Raw genomic sequence first — 15,781 nt, forward strand, 5'->3', positions numbered from 1 at the left:
AGATGTTTTTAGTATGAGATGCAGCTCATGCATTAGGCTTGGTTAGCTGAGTGTTTAATTGCTCTCTGAGTGGTTTCAGTGCAGGTTAGCTAACAACAGAGAGCCAGATGTGCTGTTAACCTTCTTACATTCTGCTCAGAGTTTTCTGAATGAGAAAAATTTGCACAACTATGAGAAAGAGAATAGTTTATCTGTATACTTGATATGTTTAAATGTACTTAATTGTGGCTGTTAGTTGGCCATTTGATTAAAACATTTTATTGCAACCAGATGTAATATTTTCATTTCATCATTGCGCTCAGCTTCTGTATCTTCTCTCTATTACTAACATATAAAACTATTCAGTGTTAATTATATTAGGAGTGAAATTATATCACCAGGATGAAGAAAATGACAGTTTAATCAATCAAGAAAAATATAATTTCTCAGTTTTATTCTTACTGGTTGTTCTTGGCGCCAAAATCTTAACTTGACCATGCTACAGCACACAATCTTAATTATTTTACATTAGAAATGATGCATTATTTGTATTTCTACTTTTATTTACTTAATATACAACACAGCAACAACAATAGAGTTCATCTTGGTCTCAAAAAGCCAAAATTTGACATTAAAGCTTGTTTCGGCAGACACTGTAATTATATCAAGGGCCATCAATTACAAACAATACATGCTTCTGATAATAATGGTGATTAGTAACTTCGGTGCAGCAACAGTGTTGTCTTTTTAAACATCGTCTCTATTCTAAATTTTTATCAAGTGGATTTAAAAGTTTCGTATTACAAAGGATAATACACCCACCATTGTTTCTACCAGAAGGTGCACAATTGCAGCTGTATTAACACATCTGCACCAGAATCATCCTCTGTTGGACATATTTTATACAACTCAATCAATCTTGAATCTTATACAATCTTACAAATCTGATACAAGTAATTTCATCTTTGTGTGGTCGCTGCATACTGAGGCTCACGGAACGGCCTGAGAAAGACACCTAGTCCTGCTTAAACTCTTGAGTGGCTCTTTCTAGGACTGTCCAACCTGAGAATGGTGATTTCAGGCTCAATCTCAGGTTCGTCAGCCCATGAAACGCTAACTCCCCCTCAGCAGAGTATGAGAAGAAACCTCAAAAACCTGCCTGGACTGGGGTGAAATATGTTTTCATAATCAAACAGCAAGGTTTTCAATTATCTGCTGATTAGATGGACGACCATTACTTTTTTTTTTTGTGTGTGTTTGTTTTTCATGAATAGAAAATAATTCATGACTATTTCTTTTCATGTCTGCAGTTCTGCAGTTCTAACTTTAGCTTTCTTTTTTGTCAAAATATACATTTTCCGTTCCGCTCTAATATTGTATCAAATCAGGTTGAATATTGTGTGTCAACACAATGGAGAAAAAAAAACATACTTGTTCCATTTCTTACAGCTTGAAAAATGAATGAAATGAAGATTTTGTCTTCATACAAAACTCTGCTGTTATAATGTTGAGATAAAGCATGCAGAGAGCAACAGTTTCCTCCAATATAACTCTTCCTATTAACCAGTAGAGGGAGCAATGTACACAGAAACCAGGGAGCAGAGGCCATTGATTCTTGTGGAAATTCATTTTTTATAAGTTCGATTTAAATCTTAAAAGAAAATCTCAGTCACCAATCTAGTCATTTTCGCTCAAATATGTTTATTCTTTAAAATGACGAAAATGTACTTTTGATGGCTTACATGCTGCTTTCACATTGTATCATCTGCCACGTGGCACACACCTGCGACAGCTCAAATTTGATATTATTTCATAACAGAGAGAAGACAAACAACAGTTTTCTTCAGTGATATCCATGTTCTTATCCATGCTGAATATCTTGTTTTGTGTGAAGCCGCTCGTCAGTTCTGCTGTTCTTATTTGATGTCTGATGAAGAATAAGACTGCTGATTTCACATAATAATTATATCATTTCAGAACAGATAAGATGACAGACAGTACATTACATTTCAAAGGTGTAGGATAATGAAGTATATTCGTATACTCATATCTTCATAAATAAGACGTATGTATAGTATAGTATAACATTGTACTAATTCACTTATTTTATCACCAACAATTAGGACAAATATCTAAGGATTTTTTTAAAATAAGTTGCAAAATTACTATTTTATATGTACCAACTTAATATTTGATTATATTTGTATGTGTGGTAGGAATATTTTTTGCTGCATCCATCATTTACTTAAGTAGATTAAGAGCCAAACATAAAATCAGGTATTTTTTTAACACTTATTTGTTAACTCTTTCTTAATATTTTCCAAATTGTAACACACACATGTAATTGAACATTTACTGAATCAGCGATAAAACAGAAATTAACAGTAAAGGTATATAATCCGTGACATAGCCTATTACTTTTATAAAAATGCAACACTCTTTAAAATACAATACAATAAAGTAAAATCCATAATTATTGTTTCATGTTATTACTCTCTGTGGAAGAAATGTTGAAAAGGTATATTGTAATCCTTTTCATACAGCAGTCCATGGATAAGAAGCATTACAGCCTTCACACCATATCAAATTTTGTGCAAATGCAGCTTTTATCCATCCTTTTATTCTCTGAAATGCAACTTGTACACTGCTCTGATTGCTCAGCTTGGTAGACTTGTTACAGCCTGTCATTTTTGTCTCCTTGCTTTCTGACTGATTCATAAATCCAAACATTTTTTGACAAAAAAAACTCACAAACCATGCAGTCTGTGTGCATTCATCCCCAGGAAAGATATTTAAGATCTGCTTTTCTAAAGTCGTTCCTGGTGAATTCTGTGCAGCGGCACGTGCGTACCCTTTCAAGGGAGAAAATGCAATATCATTTTACATCCTGACCTCTCACTGAGATTAAAATGTAATGCAATATAAAAAATCACAGGAATAAAATGAAGTGCAAAATGAAACAGAGGAACCTCAATATTTCCGATCCGATCTTTTCAAACTTGTTTTATATTTAGCAAGAAAGTTTCCAGTTCTATTTTCCATTAACTATTCCAGACAAGATAGGTAAGCTCTTCACCACTTTACTATTTCAAGAAAATGTTATTCCTCAGAGAGTATGGCCTATATTCAGGCCCGAGAAAATCATAACAGCTAATGATGCAGAAAAATGACAAGTAAAATCGATGTGACTTCTCAATACACTTTGGCATCTATGACAATTTTTTTTTTTTCTGTCTGCTGAAGCTGAAAATTTTTTTTGCAAAGATTGTCTTATGATTTTATAGAAAGGATGTTAACATTGATGTAGCATTTTAAACTCAACTGTACATTTGGTTTGATTGTATGCTATAAATGTCCTTTATTGACTTACACTGGCTTGTATTGGTTTTCAGATATGTCACGGGGTATTTATGCTAGTATCTCTCCATCAGAAAGTCTTATTGTTTTACACTAAAGAGACAGCAGGTGCACTCTGTCAAATCCCTGCCAATACATACAAGGACAATGGAGTGTTGCAAAATTTTCGCTATATTTGTTTTCTTGCTGCCGCAAACTCGCAAGTCTTTATTCTGGCTTGCAGTAATTACATCAGGACAACTGTGTTACTATTATGTGAATTCACGCCAGCTTTCTGTTGCCAATGAAAACTTTCAGAGAATAAATGGTTGTGTAGAAAATGGACCAGAGGAGTGTGTGACCCCATTGACCTTTCTTTCATCAGGGTTAAGGGTCAGATTGGGATCCAGCTCTCTGTGGAGAGATTAAACCCGGTCACCAAGGTAACATTATGTGCAACCGGGATGACCTGGGTCACATTGGTGAACGCTGACTCTTATTTTAATTTACACACTGACTTTCATCTTAAGGGTGTTGAAGGAATTTAAAAACATAAAAATCTGTGTATGTGTTCATTTTTATCAACTGTGTTCATGTCATACTGTTTATGTCAATTAATCAACAATGTTTTAATAAAAGAAAGAAACGATTAACCAATGTGTCATTTTTGTGTGTGTGTGTGGGGGGGGGGGTGTATTGGTGTGTGTGTGTGTGTTTTAACATGAGCTCTCGCTAGCTTTAACCCCACAGGATTTGCTTTGTGAGTCAGCAGACTAGGGTTGAAGGGTTTGAGCCACTTCGCCTGAGGTCAGTCAGTTGGGAATTAGTGAGTTGAATAAGCATGTGTGTGGACCAAAAGGCTAGATCATGGTGGACAAGTGTGAGCTGAGCTGGCTGCCATACAGTGCAGCCTGAGTCTCAGAGAGGATGTTCAGGTCATCTCATGTCATGTAAGGAAAGGTGGTTGACTTCATGTGCACATATGAAGACTGTAAAAGGTATTGCTTGCATGATCAGATCATTTGCTTTCTGGACTTTTTTAAAATAATTATATTATATATATTCAAAGAGCCATTGTAAGTGGTTTTGCATTTTATTTTATTTTTGCATTTTTTTGGATCGATTGAGATTTGATTTATTCATTGATTTATTGATTTTACTTTCAACTCATTTTGCCATACTATGAAAATCAATATCTAGAGAAATGTAAATTGCTTAAGATAGTTAGTACATCAGAATAAATATTTAATTGTTCTTCATTTTTATAGCAGAGTTATTTTGGTGGATTTAAGGGCACTCTCATATGTAAGATTTCTGTCAGATTTGAGTCTGTGCAGCAACCATTTTAGTGCAAAAAGCATCCATACTCAAATGATTATTTTTACAAAGTCCTTAATCCTCTCAGGTCTCATCTATCACATGAGTTTGATTATGATAGATTGCCTGCATCATCAAGACTCTACAAGAAAGTTTTTTCATATTGTTTCATGCTGCTCAACTGTGCGTATAAAGTAGGTGGGAAGTCAACCCAAACACTCGATGCTTTAGAAAATGACTGGAAATAATATAGATATCGGGCTAAATCATGCAACACCATCCAAACAATGACAGAAAGCGTCATGAGGCAAACAGCCAAGTGTTTCTATTACAACAGCATGAAAATTAAATGAGCTGCTGTCACAGCAGTCAGTGCAACGCTCGACAAATAGGTACGTGATGGTCAACTTCTACGTCAGCAATCACTGTTTATGTGAGCAAGTGACCATCATTTGTATGTTTGTGTATGTGTATGTGTGTTCGTGTGTGTGTGTGTTAGGGTTAAAAGGTGTGGTGGGAGCTGTGAGCTGAGGTCACTTAGTTCCAGCCCCAAGGAGAGCGCTGCCACGGCCTTGGAACAGTGTGGGGGTGGTTCACTTCCCCTTTCCCTGCCTCACGGCTTCCTGTGAGTGCTATAACCGTTAACCACACCCTCCTCCCCTGGCCTACACCCCCCTCTCACAACCACTACTACCACCGCCACACACCAAGCCCTAGAAAACATTTGGCTTGTACACCAACTCACCCCCTGTTCTTCTTTATTCCCTGGCCAATGAACACACACACACTCCAACAATAGTTCTCTTCTTTCATACTGTAGTAGTCACACCTCTCTCCCTGCTCTCTCCCTTTCTCTCTGCCCTGACAACCATCTTTCTTGTTTCTTTCTCACGTTGTGCCTGACCCTCCGCCAGCAAATTAAAAAGATAACATGAGTGTACGTATGTAGACATGTTAGTGCTTGTGCCATTGTGGCTACGCAGGTAGGGTTTGCACTTGTGATAGGTTCACGGCATTCTTCTCAATGCCAGTTTCTCATCATGTCATCAAAAAGATCAGTGTGCAGATTCGGCATTTCCCGAAATCGAATAATCTTTTTTTCTTTGTTGTTTTTTGTGACTGAATGAGCAAATTAAAACAATCAGCCATGCTCTGATCTGATCACTGGCCACATCCCACTACGCCACTCATCACACCTACAATATCAGTATTCCTACTACTGTATACTCCCATCAGACATTATGCTGCAGAAGGGGCGAATTCTGAACGAGATCTTCTGTGTCAGTGTGTATGTGAGTGGGCGTATATAAGCCTGTGGTCTGTTGAGGGACAGTAGAGATGTGTTGAAGAGTGTGTGTGTATGTGTGTGAGGGGGGGTATACATTTTGTGTGAGAACACAGTAGTGGTGATGCTGGGGATGGGGGGGGGTGAGGTGTACTCCTCTAAAGGGAGTGCTGTTCCCGTAGGGGAGAGGAGGAGAGGGGTGGGAGGGGTGGAGTGCATGGAGTGAGTGTATGTGGGGAGTGTGTGTGGGGGCAGCTAGGCCATCTGGACTGCGAGAAGGCTGAAGAAAGGGAGAGTGTGTGCGTGTGCGTGTGTGTGTGGGTGGGGGGGGATGAGGGGGGCAGAGAAAGCAAGGGATGTAGGTTGTAGGAATGAGAAAAGAGAAAGAAAAGAGGGAGGGAGAGCAGAAATAGAGGGTGTAAGAGAGAGGATGGCGGTATGTGAAGAGCAACAGAGGAAGGAATGTTGCTTGGGGTCATGATGCTAAACATTTCCATGGCAATACACAACATTCTGCAAATGTATTGATTTTACTCGATAGAGAAACAATAAGTGTGTGAATGTGCATGTGAGTGTAGGCTCAGGAAAAGATATTTGTGTTTTAAAACCCTCCACATTCACTCAGTCAATATTCACTATAGTGATCTTAATTCATTATTTATAGGCACAGACAGAGGAGTCTTGGTTATGTTACATACTTGCCACAAGGTGTTGGAAGATGAGTATTGTTTAGTAAGTTTATTTATGTGCTGGTAGACTTTATTGTATTGTACACTGATTATATGTTTGGAGCTAAGTAGTGGATGAATTATCTTGACACATTTAATTTTATGAATGTCTGTACAATAGATGACAGTACACTTCAATTAAAAATCTACTCCTTCCTACACCAGAGCTGCATCCAGATGCAGATCCAGAGCCACAACAACAATGGAATTGGGTTAGGGTTAGTGGCTTTTTTTCATCAATCACTTTTTTTATGGGTTCTCCAAGTAAAACAATCTTTAAAAAGTTGAGCTTGTGCATAGCATGGTTTTCTATCACTATGCATACTGTATGTTGATTCTAGTCCAGATGCAGAAGTAAAAAAAAAAAAAAATACATTTAAAGAAGCAAAGACCAACCATACTGAAAAAAACATGGTGGGTATTCTGGAGACATAATTCAAATTTACCCAAAACTCTCTAAGTTTGCCCCGTAGATGCAGTATCATACTTCATTTTGTATCCGAAAGCTCATTAAATTTTTATGTTGATGATTTCAGATGTACATTATGAAATGTAGCACTGGCACTACGAGGTTCATACAGTGGGTCCTCTTGCAAAATTAAAACAACAGCAACAACATTACAAAAATAACTTAATAATTATCAAAAATAACTTGTAAATGTCTGTAAATGCAAAGAGTAGGAAAAGTGCAGGTGTTACAAATTACATTAATTATGCTTGTGTTATATGAAAGTTATATTATATTATAGGCCATGACAGTATGCACAACACCAGAACCCTGGAGTGGAAGCAGCTAAATGGAATTCAGCCATCATTCATTTTATTATTTACACCTGACATATTCTATCATATCAAAATGTTTTGGATGATAATGGCTGGAATGACCTGCAAAGGGCCCCCAATCAACCCCTCTTCCTCCCACACAGTTTTACAGGTCAGTATTTATCATTTTGATTGGTTACCAAACTTCAAGAGGCCAGGTCTTATCAAACCAACACTGTTTCCAAGGGTTAGTTTGAGTCATTGAGAGATTGTTATTAGATATTAAAATCATGTTGTGTCTCATGCTGAGTCACTGAAGACTTGTTTGTATTAAACAGACCATGATATTTAAATAACCTTAACCACATGCTGAAAGTACCAAAACACAACCATAAAAACCCACTAATCTGATATGCTAGTGGAAAATTTTTTTTTGTCACTGAACATTTTACTTATACGACAGAACCAACATTTTTAGATCTAGTCAGACGTATTTGCTGTTGAAGCTTAGTAGTATAAATACATCATTTCTAGGAGAGAGGTGCTGGTTCGGAGCCAGAGCCTGACTAAGCACCGGTTCTTTGCTTTTCCACCGCCAAATCTCCAGTCCCGAGCCTCAGAATAGGAGCCAGAGCAAGCACCAACTCTTTGCTGGTCTAAAGCAAGAACCGATGACGTCAGCGGACTAGGGGCGCGGCTAGTGTCTATTAGCCAGCTAGCGAGGCTAACGTTTATTAGCAGACTAGCGGGGCTAACGTTTATTAGCAGACTAGCGGGGTTAACGTTCATTAGCAGACTAGCGTAGCATTTACAGAGGGTTAAAGATTTGTTGATTAAAAGTATTTTTTTCATCATTTTTTTGCCAGGGCTGTCTTCTTCTTCTTCTTCTTCTTCTTCTCCTTCGTTTCCGGCAGGCTAGATGCCTTGCGCCATGTTGCTGCCTCTCACTGGTGAATCATGGAAGTGCTTCAAAGGCGGGCGCTGGCTACGTTATACAGTGACGCAATTGCGTGGCTCCTTGCCGGTGGAAAAGCAACCTGTTGGTAAGAGGTGCTTGGTTTAGCATCTAGTGAGCACTGGCTCTAGCACTAGCTCCGAACCAGCACTGGCTCCAGCTCGGTGGAAAAGGGGTATCAGAGGGCAGACACCAGACACAATGAGTAGAGATAGGAACATATGGAAGTGGCGTGCTGCTGAAACTTTTTGTTGAGGCTTTGATGGACAATAAATAATAACCCTCATCCCGGAAGTATTATGGTTTAAAACCAGTGGAGTTCGACAGGGTTCAGGTAAAGCCTGCATCTTTTCTTATTATTGGCAACTGAAAGCATGTAGCATATGTCGTAGCCTGTTAGTAGCTGGTACAGTACTACCTGTTTTTCTATGCTGGAAAACCTGTCCCTGTTGTATGGACCTGTCCGAGGCCCTTATGATGTCATATTGTGCTTTAGTGCTTAAATATTCCCAAACAAATTTTCAATAACCTGACACAAACCAGATGACACAGCAAATCTGAAGCTTTCAGGGCTTTGGAGTTAGTTATGGGACCCCGAGGCATGCTTTTCCTAGTTGGTAATTCAGCCTTGACAGTGGATGGTGATTATTGGCACTCGATTCATGACTGCTAATCTTCTAGGTACTCACTACATATTATGTTGCATTGTGGGATAATTTGAGTCTCACTATTATATAGTTAAAGTGTTCTTTACCCCGAAGCGTTAATGAAAAGCTCTCAATGGAAATTAATAGGAACTGTGATGTTATCCTGTCAAATGTGTGACGTATACAAGATGCTAAATGATAGTTAGTTATCAGAATGGTTTGTGTAAAGCAATACATAGTGTTCAAGAAAGATGTGGAGGTGAATTAAATTTGATGACTGTAATGACAGACTGCTTGTTCTCGGGTTTGGTGAAGAGAAAACACTTCCTTATACTGTCCTTGGATGGTCAGCTAATCCCCAAACCCTGTGACCCTGACCCTCTCTCCTCCTCCTCACCCTCTTCAACACACTGCCTCCCATCCCCCGTCTTTTTGCCACATCAATATCACCTCCCTTTCCGAACCTCCCCCACTTCCATCCCCTCCCCTGCCTTGCTCTCTCTGGGCCCTCCTGGCTGAGGGGTCAGCAGGGGTCGGGAGCTCACGACTCCCTCGTTCATGCTCTTTCCTCTCTCTTCCGACCTCGCTCTTGTTTTATCACAGCTCCGTCCATCTCTCCCTCCCTCCATCTCTGTGTCCTCATCCTTTCATCTCATTATTTGACCCACTTTTCCTCTCTCTGCTCCTCTACCTCTCTCTCTCTGTTTCAGTTTCTCTGCTCCTTCACTGGCTCGAACAGTTCTTGGATGGTGTATTGATTGGGATTTCTATTCACCTTCACTCACATCCTCGCTTTGACTCTCTCTCTCTCTCTCTCTCTCTCGCTATTCCTTTTGTTCCCAAGTGTACTGTAATGCTCAAATCTCTTTGATCTGTGTGTTTGTGTCTGTCTATCTACTGCTTTCCTAAATGTCTCCATTTACTGTAAGCTCTACCACCACGCTGTGCTCAATTCCTCTCTATCTCCCTCTCAAACACGCACGCACACACACACACACACACACACACACACACACGCATTGTCAAGTTGATGTTTGAAAAAAATCTGGTGTGCAGATGTATAACAAAATGGGATTGTAGTCTGACTTGTGGATCACATTTAACACGTTTGTCTGGTCTGCTAGTCTTTTCTTTTTTCATTAGGCTACTGTGTGTCTCTCTACATGTTAACTGTGGTATATGTGCGGGACCTGTTTTCCCAAAGGCCATCAGTGTTAAATCATTATTTTGAAGAAGGACCATGCAGCCTAAAACCTTGGGTACTTTAGGGGATTTACATTCAAGCGGGTGTGTACACACACACACACACACAACACACACACACTCAGTGCAAATACACACACACATAAGCACAGAGCAAACACAAACACAGCCAAGAGGGAGGGGCTGTACTTTACCCCCACATAGCTGAAGGGAGAGGAGATGAGGTACAGAAAAAAAAATTAGAAACCAAATTAGAAGAACTGGTCAGGCGAGGAGGAGAGGCAGAGGGGAGTTGGAGGGAAATGAGGGGGAGGGGAGGGGTTGAAGGAAAGGAGGGCTAGGACAAACAGAGCCAGTGACCTGAGGAGGGAGTGTCTGAGAACCTACCCAGCATGCATCAACAAGAAGGCTGCTGAGAGGACAGAAATAGGAGTTAAAACAGCCAGAGCGACTCACAGAGAAAAAGAGCGAGTGCACAATGTTGAACGTGTGTGTTGGTGTGAGTCGTCTTTGTCCAGCCGTCACCCTCTGACCCTTTGCTTCTATGTGTATGTGTCCACTCTTGCATAGTAGCCCTAAATGATCCTAACAAAGGCCTTTCTTGTGTCCACCCCTTATCACTCCCTGCCCCCATGCTAAACCCCTCCAACATGCGTCATCATCACCCTCTCACACCTCAGTGAAACAATCATAGGCCTAAACACATACACATGCCTTACAGCAAGATAGGATTTTTGGAAAACACAGCAACCTTAGTCCCCCCCCTCTCTGAGGAAACCATCTCCTGACTGGTCCATCCCACGCCTTCCCAGTCAGCCTCTCCTACTTGTTGGGTGTAAAAATCTGGGAAATGTTTTAACTCTTAGTGTCAGCAGGGTGGAGCAGGAGAAAAAGACTTATCTTATTATCATCCTGATGACTATGCCTCTTTCCGTTTGTCTCTGTCAAAGCAGTACGTAATCGTCATACTCAGATACATGACAGACACTCAAACTGCACTGGTGTAATGACTGATGAATATCCACCACATAAAACAACCCTTCCTTGGTGCGAAGACAGTCAAACTGGGATACTTACAGATTACAACCTCCCACAACCGTGACCTCCGCCCCCATCCTCTTCTAACTCTCTCCCATTCTCCCTCTCTCATGCTTTTCGCAGCTCCTTCTCTCCCCCTGTCTTCTATTGCCTCATTTCTTTCTCTTGTTGGTGTAAGTAAGCAGCTTAAACACCTACAGGGTGTGACATTGGGGCCCCACGCACCTCCAAATGCAGTCAGAGCGGGTGGGAGAAGGCAGCGCTGAAAAGGAGAGCGTTTCATCCGTCTATTCTCTCCACCCCGCTCTGCCTGGCATCGACGGCGTAAGTGTGGTTTAGGCAAAGCCAAGGCTGTCCCCTCACATTAGCCGGGGCTGAGCCAGACAAGCCGTCAGCCCCTCCACTCCCCCCCCCCACCCCACCCCCATGCAAGACTGTCCTCCGCTGCTCATCTCAACACCTCCCCTCTCTCTCTCTCTCCCTCTCTCTCTGTCATCCTCTTTCCTCCTCTCCTCTGCTCAGCTCTGCCATGGGCACCGGTCCCCAATCTCCAAGGTGATTATGACAAAAACGAACGACCCCCAAGAGACGAGGCCAGCAGAGATAAGAGAGAAAGAAGAGGATGGCACAGGGAGAGAACGAGGAGGAGGAGGAAGGGATTGGAGATGGATGATGTAACAGGGATTTTTGGCTGTGCATTATGATTTGGGTTGAGAGTTTCAGAACCAGCAGTTCATATCAGCCTGTATCTATCTATATTTCTATCTCTCTATCATTTTTACTTTTTGAAGGAATAAAGAAGCCATGAATAGTTAGATTACATACAATCCATATACTGTACATAATTCCATAGATAGAGGATGACTTTACTATTAGAACCCTCCTTCCATAAGGGTTGAAGATAATTTGTTGTGGTGTGGAATAGGGTCATGACCCCACACGGTCAGTGGGGTCAAATCAAACAGCGGCACTGGTGGGGGGGGGGGGGTGAACGGGGGATGCTGTTAACCCCTTCCCCTGCCTCCCTGCAGAAATAGGAGGAAGCGATGAGAAAGGAAATGTAGTGGAGGAGAAGAGATGAGAGGTCATATTATTGTAGCATAGCAACCCAGGTTTCAGTGTGGGTTGAGGCAAGCAATAATATATAATATTGCTGAGAGGTTAGACAGCTTAGAAGAACCTTTCAAGATGGATGTGGAAAGAGAGGTGCACTTTCTGCAAAGAAGAGGGGGAGGGAAGGTAGGAGAGGGGGTGGGGGTGAAGAGAGTCGACAGAAAAAAATAGCCAATCCTCCCATCTTCATCCACCCCCCCTCCCTCTCTGTCTCTCTCTTTTTCTTTCCCTCCCTCTCCCTCCGCTCTGTGCATCATTAAAACAAGCAGAGTAGTGTTCAGAGCGTGGGGCTGCACTGAGACGGTGACCTCCACAATAAGAAGATGTTCTTGCTTCGGGGAAGAGAAGGTCGTTTTGTACTCCTCTCTTTTCTTTCTCCCACTACTTCCAATGGAGTAAATGAGATTTGGAGGGGGTAGCAAAGTGGAGGAAGGGATCAAGAGGGTAGACATGCAGAAAGAGAGACAGAGATAGCGAGATGCAGAGGGAGAGAGGGCAGTTTAATGTGGGATTCATAACACAGGGAGCTAAGATATGATAAACAGGAAAAGATCTGAATTCCCTATAAAACAAAGCTGCTAGGAGGGTTAGAGCAAGGCATACGGGGGCTGAAACCTCAGAAATCCAGGGCATGAAAAGCCTGAATATTTTTCATCTGGGAGGAAGATTATTTCATCCCTTAACTGGGGAAAATACATGTGTTTTCTCCACACATGCAGATGGACACAGTGAGGTCAGCCAGGAGTTGTCCTTATCAAAGAAGACCACAACTTGAGGGGTGATGAGGGTGCTGTCTGCACTTTCGTCCAGAGGCATCTCCGAATCATATACATACAATAGACATACAGGCCTTAGGGACGAGAGGAAGCCCTATGGGTGACACGAGGACAGGCAGTGGTGTGAACAGCATGAGCACCCCCCTGCATGTCGCCTTCACACGGGAACAAAATGTGTGGGCAGCAAGCACAAACACATTCTCTGTATCCTCCGGATGATTATACATCCTTTAAATCCAATAACCTCGATTCATTCTGCTTCTCCTGGTGTCATTCTTCATCGTGCTTCATTCATTTCCACTTTCTTTGAGAAATCTGCTCATTCTTTGGCTTCCTTTCCTCCTTCATTAATACCATCCTTCCCTCCTTCCTCTTGCCCCTCAATCCTTTCCTTCCCTTGCTTCCTTCCTACCACCAATGGACTTCATTCCCATACTCTTAATTTGCTCTTTCTCTCTGAGGGAGGACTCTTTATAAAAGCCTTGTCATTTCCCAATACTGATTTGAGTATCACTAAGCTGCACCTTCACACATATTGTTGTCTCACACCTTGTGCCAAATATTCCTTTGTAAAGCCTTCCCCCATCCCCTGCCTGCACCTGGTAGAGATAGTGTTCTTTCAGCCGCAGGCTCTGCTTTCTATACAAGCAGGGCTAGGATGGCACAAGCAGCACACAGCTGTTCCCCTTGGTAAATTGATAGTGAAGGGTGGTGGATGGGGCTATGAAAGCACCTTGTGCTATTTTTATGACAGTTGTAGATTTTTTTGCTGTTTAATTCGATGTGACCAATTATGCTGCTGCGTTCCTCAGCAGGGGTTCGCGATGGTAGAGTAAATTAATGCATGACTTCAAAAAAGTTTTCCTCAAGTGCGTTTATGTTGCTCATCCCTTTGTCGCAGTTCAAACGCAAGTCATCATGAAGGGACCTGGTTTCACTTCCTGCGCTATGCACCGATGTGTGTGTTTCTTTTTTCAATGTCTGCTTTTTAATGCCATCTCACCAGCCTCATAGACAAACTTTAAAAATGAAAACAACATGCTTACACTAATTCTTTAAAAGTCAAACTAGGGTTAGGGTTCGGAAAAGCAGAATATTATAAAAGAGTGCTATTCAGTCTGATACACTGAACCTCCTCCTCAATACAAACACACGCACATACACACACACACACACGAACATACACACAAGTCTACAACACCCCTACCACCTTGTGTTTCAAGGACTCTTCCTGAATATAAGTACCACACACACAGAGGCACAACACCATTGTACAAACCTCCCGCTAGCCCCACACACCACCACTCTCACTCCTGAGAGGATTGTTGTTATGAGTGTTCCCCGGACTGAATACATGTGTAAGTGGCCTAATGATGCCTAAACCCATGAGCAGACAGAGGGAGAGGGGGGAAGAAGTAAGGGTTGAGGAGGTGGCATAGCGGTACGCTGGGGTCATGCTTGTCATGTCAGGCGGATTGGAGGAACACGTTGGCAGGAGGGAGTACAGCTTTGAGTAAAGCAGCTTGTTTCAGGCAGGGATTGTGTTTGCGGACCCTACTCGAAGAGAGAGAGAGAGAAAGAGACAGAGATAGATAGTGAGAGAGGAACAGTGTGAGAGAGAGAGAGAGAGAGAGGGAGAGAGAGAGAGAGATCTGTGCCTGGGCATTACAGACCTACAGCCTTAATCCACATGGCCTGACATTCTCCGTTATCCGACCCTCAGCAGCCAACTACCCAGACTGATTCAGGCCGGGCTCTACCCCCTGCTGTGTCATGCCACACATCACTCTTTCTCAACGCACACACAAACACACACACACCCACACACACACTACATGCTTAGCTGCTCCACCCGCTTTCTTCCCCATTAACTTTCCCACTTCCTCAAACCTACAACGATTCCTGATCACAGCACACACATTTCCTAAGAAACAAGCTCCTCCGCAGTTCCTCATTACTACAGACATCCACACACAAGGTTCACTGTATACCCTCCCCTGACAGACACACACACACACACACACACACACACACACACACACACACTCACTTTGTCAATGGGCTGGTGTTGTCCACCCTATTAACATACACGAGACACTTTTTTAACATAATACATACATACATTTTATCATAAACATAATACTCCAATAGACCACCCCCATCTACTATGACCTCAATAATAAACACAAAGTAGAATTATGACTTGTCTGACAATGTCAACAAAAAAATTAAAATGAATAAGATTCGTGACAGTGGAATTTATTGTGGAGCTGTTGCATTGGATTACATGAGATTGTACAGGTGTTACTAATTAAGTGCTCGGTGAATACACACACACACACACACATGCACAAACTCACTCCTATTCACAATTCTCGTATTTTTCAAGTCTAACCTTTTCCAACTTTTTCATAGGAATAAAAAGCTTTTATATTGTAATCCATGTTCATGCTTCTTAATAAGAATAAATAGTTTTAATAGTTAATAGTTTTTAACATTGTGTCATGCATACAACTTTACCCAGCCTGCATGAGCTTGCAAGAAACCATAAATTCATACAAGCTAAAGAACCAGAGACATGCGTATATATAGTTTTCAAATTTCACAATCAACTCTTCAGACATTCAACAAAATGAATGATG

The sequence above is a fragment of the Scomber japonicus genome, chromosome 4 (genome assembly GCF_027409825.1).
Source record: "Scomber japonicus isolate fScoJap1 chromosome 4, fScoJap1.pri, whole genome shotgun sequence".
Taxonomy (NCBI): domain Eukaryota; kingdom Metazoa; phylum Chordata; class Actinopteri; order Scombriformes; family Scombridae; genus Scomber; species Scomber japonicus.